Source organism: Prionailurus viverrinus, chromosome A2, assembly GCF_022837055.1.
Source record: "Prionailurus viverrinus isolate Anna chromosome A2, UM_Priviv_1.0, whole genome shotgun sequence".
In the NCBI taxonomy this organism is placed as follows: domain Eukaryota; kingdom Metazoa; phylum Chordata; class Mammalia; order Carnivora; family Felidae; genus Prionailurus; species Prionailurus viverrinus.
The window spans coordinates 109015172-109021171 of NC_062562.1; positions in this window are offsets into that span (position 1 = coordinate 109015172).

The window sequence follows — 6000 nt, forward strand, 5'->3', positions numbered from 1 at the left end:
TTAGATGAATTAGTACATTCAAAGTTAATTCAAAATTAATATATATATAACCAGATATATCAAAATCTTTGTGTATAATGAAGTCTCTGAAGTAATATTTATTGTACTGAAAATACATATCAAATAATAAACATTGATTAAATGCTTTATGACAAATCATTATGATAAATACAACATAAGTATTAAAAATTATGTTCTAAAATAATAACAATATAGAAAATGAGTTATGATATAATGCCAAGAAAAAAACAGGTTACAAATATATGTAAAATATGATCCAAATACAAACACATCATACATCTTTTGTTATGCATATTTTATATATTTATGATGTATATTATAGATATGTACATATTTTATATCAAAAAATATACTCAGAATGATAACTGTTTCATGTTATCTCTGGCTGGTCTTAAGGCTGTCTTATAAACGGAATATCAATTTTATAATCAATAAAAACACATTTTTATTTCTATACAACTAAAAGGTATCCTACAAAGGAGAAAAAGCCTTTGTGGTTTGAATAAACTTTATATATGTTAAATAATTCCATTATGAATTATGATATAATCATCATATAATTATTGATTAGCTTGTGTCAAATGGATTGACTATCTTTGCTATATCTTTGCCTTAGAAACTACTGTTCTTCTCTAAGTAATACCTGTTCCTCTAAAACTATAATACTGTCCTATCTGCAATTTGCAACTATTCTGAACCAATTCAAATGTGAAAGGTGTTGTCTTGGACAAATAAAGTCCTTAATGGCTTGAGTTATGTAAATTTGAAACCTATTTTTCTCCCATGTGTGAAAACAGAGATTGGGTGAGGGAATTTTTTTCTTCCTTTTTGGCAATGGCAAGATTTAATCTTTAGTGAGGGTCAGAACAGTAGAAGGTATTCTCATATTAAGGTATGACAAGAAAAAGTTCAGAGTATCACATGACACTTTCTATTGTCTTAAGAAGCATGAGTTGCTACAGGGTTAAAGCAGAGTCTTACAGAGTTTCAGTGTTTTGAGATTTTCACACAAACTAGAGTTCAAACTGTTACTTTTTCTCCCAATTGATATGATTTTGGGAAATATGTTAACAATGCAAAAAAAGCATATTCAAATATCCAAAACATAACCAAAGTTTTCTTTCCTTACTTGATTACTGAGTATGTTGAACAAGAAAACACAGCTAAATATCCATTGGTAATAAAGGAACATCCTCTCTCTCCCTCACCCTCTTCCTTATTTTCTTCTCTCTGTAGCACATGACTTTAGATACTATTATTGGAATCTTTAATATCAAAATACCCTTGGCATCATCAGAGTTTAAGCCATGGTGGAAATTCATTGAAATGTAAAATTAAAAACAAATCTTAGAGCTGGAAGAGACTTTAGAGCTCATGTAGTTCAATCCTCTTAAAAAAAAAAAAAAAGGATACAAAGGCTATTAACAATGTATGAATGACTCATAAAGTTCTAAATTATATTGGTAATTTGTTAATGGACTGTTACAAAATTTAAATCTCAGCCAACAAATCTGATATTATATTTCAAAGCAACATTGATGTTTGCTACTGTTTCATTAGCATCTATCTCAGACTCTCATTAAGGACCTAAACAGTCTCTCTTAATATTAGTTACAAATAATGCTTAGCTTCAGGGAGAAACTATGAATATAAATGATATTCACAAATACAGGAATTCACAAAATCTAGATGAATGTCCCTCAAAAAAGTTAACACAGTTCTTTATTTCCCCAAATTCCTTACTTTTAAAGAAATGTTCCCAAATTCCTTACTGTATTTTAATAAGTGAGCATGGTTATATTTTGATGAGAAAACTATTCTAAGAATTTCTTTAAGATAGCAGACCCAATATAGTCCTCCAGCCTCTACTGTACAGATGGAAAACAAAAAAATTTACCAACTGAATTGTTCATTATCCATCATGACTTTTTCCTCCAAATCCCAACAGATCTGTGTCCAGCTGGGCCACAACTGGCAGTCAAAGCAACATTAACTCCCTGTCTGGTGCTTGCTTTTGCTGAGGACTTTAACATAGCTATGGTCCCCCCAAAACTGTGATGCCACTTAATATGGACACCATAGTCAAGCTCATTCACATACAAGGGCACATGTGTACAACATGAGCCATAAGATGTGTGTATACAGGAATTATATCTGGGAATAAGAAAAGTGTAATTTATTGAAGCACTTGTAACATATCAATTATCATTGATACAAACACCCCAAATTGTCTTCTACCCCAATGCTATTACTCCATACACATTTTACTTTTAAAATGCTCATTTTTAATACACATGTTTTTCAGTTGAAGAAAAATTTTAAAGCAAAATTTATTTTATTTTTAATTCAATTACAAAGCTAATTCTGCTATTAATAATTTGATGCAGAATTTCTAAGTAGTCTTAGTTAATACATGTTAAATCTTGAAAGAACTAATCTGAAGATTGAGAAGAGTGGCCTGCCCTAATTCATATCAAAATGTACATGTCAAAACAAAAGAGACTCATAAATATGGAGAACAAACTGAGGGTTGCTGGAGGGGTTGTGGGAGGGGGGGGATGGGCTAAATGGGTAAGGGGCACTAAGGAATCTACTGAATTAATTGCTTCACTATATACTAACTAATTTGGATGTAAATTTTAAACAATAAAAAATAAAGTTAAAAAAGTACATGTCAGATGTTAATATTTTATTCTGCCCTTAAATTTTTAAAAAATTGTTATTTTATTTTGTATAACCAAGGCTAACTAAAATGAACTGTCCTCAAAAGTCTCCTTGCAAATATATGTTAGTGAGGCACTCTTATGATTGTACTTCAGGAAGGTTAATAGCAAATATTTTCCATTGGCTATAAGTTATAATATTACCTCAAACTTCTACCATCTATTAGAGCATCAACATTCTTATACTTTAAAAGAACATTTTAATTCATGCCAAAATAAGTCATAGATAAGCAAGCATTTTCTTATACACACAATTAACGTGTATATTAGGAAGAGTTTGGTCCATGATATCTAGTGAATATATGTTCTTTTTATTATACAAATGATAAAACTGAAAGGTTTATGGGAAAAACTGTGGTTAAAAGATGAAGAGTTTCAAGACTCCAGAGCTACAAAATGTGTGTTAGATGGAGAAAAACATCATTTTATTTATGTGATATACATCAGAGTGTACCTCTTTTTATCTTGACTTATTTTGTTCCCATTCAAAGAAAATTACTATAATTGGCAAATTGCAGCTGTGGCAATAGTTTTTGTTTGTTTGTTTGTTTTTTAACGTTTATTTATTTTTGAGACAGAGAGAGACAGAGCATGAACGGGGGAGGGGCAGAGAGAGAGGGAGACACAGAATCCGAAGCAGGCTACAGGCTCCAAGCCATCAGCCCAGAGCCTGACGCGGGGCTCGAACTCACAGACCGCGAGATCATGACCTGAGTTGAAGTCAGACGCTTAACCGACTGAGCCACCCAGGCGCCTGGGTTTGTTTTTAATACACCTGACACAATGATGGGGATATTTGGTTCTAAAATAGGCCATATATTTCAATTTTAATAGGTCAGATAAGGAGCATCTAAGTCAGTTAAGTGTCAGACTTCAGCTCAAGTCATGAGCTTGCTCTCATGACGAGCCCCACGTCAGGCTCTGCACTGACAGCTCAGAGTCTGGAGCCTACTTCAGATTCTGTATCTCCCTCTTTCTCTGCCCCTCCCCCAACTCATGGTCTGTCTGTCTCTCTCTCTCAAAAATAAATAAACGTTAAAAAAAATTAAAATAGGTCAGAAATGGCTTAGGCCCAAAAGGTGACTGTGAAACATTTACAAGAAAAAATTTGCCATCAGTTCAGTATTTCTAAAGGTGATGTCAAGAATACGAATATATACCATTTATTTATTTTTAAACATGAACACTATGTTGATAAGAAGTCTTCATGGAAAACTTGAATAAGTGTGCCTTTTAAGTACATGCTCTACACGGGCTGTAGAATAAAATAAACCAAGGACTGAATTTCTGCTCCACTATTTAGTATAAAATGACCTTGGAAAAGTAACAACTTCTTTGAGCCTCAGTTTCTTTTCTATAAATAGAAGAATTGTAGTTAGCATTAAATGAGATTGAGCATGCAAAAGATTTGCATAGCATTTGTTACAATATTTCAAAAGCATTTCTTATTAAGAATAATTTTCCTGTTTCAGGTATGTTAAATATGAACAATTTACAAAATTCAGATTAGACTGAAGTGATGCTTGCATTTTTAAGAGCATATGTTTATTATAAATGTCCACAATTGTAGTTTACTTAACATCAAGCATTTTGGAAATTATATAATCTGCAAAATAATACTATGTGTCATTAAAGCAAATTATACTTTTAATCAAAATGTCAATATTGAGCTGAAATCGTTAACTAAATTAAAATAAAAACCATTTTTCTAAATTTATAAGCACAAGTATTACTGGTTCATCTGAGAGATAATGTACATATAAAGCACATATATTCTATTATTATGTTTAGTGCAAATGAAAATTATCAAGTGAATTATAATAATTTGCTTCTATAGTAAAAAAAAAAACCTACAGATTAAAAATGTCAAAGTGTTGAATCTCTATACTGTATACCTGAAACTAATATTACATTATATGTTAGCTAACTGGAATTTAAATAAACACTTTAAAAAAAGAAAAGAAAAAGGGGCTCCTGGGTGACTCGGTTGCACATCCAACTTTGGCTCAGGTCATGATCTCATGGTTCAAGAGGCTCTCTGGTGACAGAGAGAAGCCCACTTCCAATCCTCTATCCCCCTCTTTTTCTGTCCGCCCCCCACTCACGGTCTCTTTGTCTTAAAAATAAACATATCTTGAAATAAAAATGTATTTCTATACATTTAAAAATAGTATTCAATACTTGCTTCAGTAGCCACTAAAGGACACACACATTCTTAGATTTGCCAGCATTTGGTTATTAACTCTTGTTTGCAATAAATGACAACCAGTTAGGTTAAAAAAAAAATTGTTACAGATATATTCTGTGCTTCACCTTTTTTTCGGTGGAATTCACTCTTCTATTTTAAATAAATATATATAAATAATTGTTCATTCTATACTAAATCATTTCAGTTTTAATTACTAAATACCTATCTAGCTTTGCCAGAAAATTGTTAACAGTAAATTCAACTGTGTGAGACATAATAAAATACTAAATGGCTCCAAAGAAGTGCTCAGTCATAAAGGTAATATTTAAAAAGTATCGAAAGATTTCTGTACTGAGAAATTGTGTTATATTTTTAATAGGAAAAGATTTATACATGTGAAGCAGTTAGGTAATAATATGAAGATAGATAAAAACATATATTCTTGTGTAATTTATGAATGTAAAGAAACAAGACTTTATGTATTACATTATGCAAAGACCTCCTTGCAGGAAGATAAAGTAGCATAAATTTGAAGGGAGTATGGAATTTCCTTTAAAGGGAATGTTTGTACATTGTTTGGGGCAGCAAGTTAGGCAGGAATTTTCAATTGATTACATTTTAGTACCAAAGGAGTTGTTATTGATGGCCATGGTGTCCATCCTTTGGGGACCAAGAGACTATCACAGTTGACAGAATCAGAAACATCAAAAAAATATTTTATCTAAACAGGAAGGTGGGGAGTTTTCCATTAAATACATGGAACTTGAACTAATGGCTGATTACTGAAAAGATTCCTTTATTAGATGTATTAGAACTTGCATCAGAAGTAAGGATAAAACATGGTATCTGTCTCTTATGTGGATCCTGAGAAACTTAACAGAAACCCATGGGGAAGGGGAAGGAAAAAAAAAAAGAGGTTAGAGTGGGAGAGAGTCAAAGCATAAGAAACTCTTAAAAACTGAGAACAAACTGAGGGTTGATGGGGGGTGGGAGGGAGGGGAGGATGGGTGATGATATTGAGGAGGGTGCTCATCACCTTCCTCATGGGTGTTCCTCATGGGATGGGTG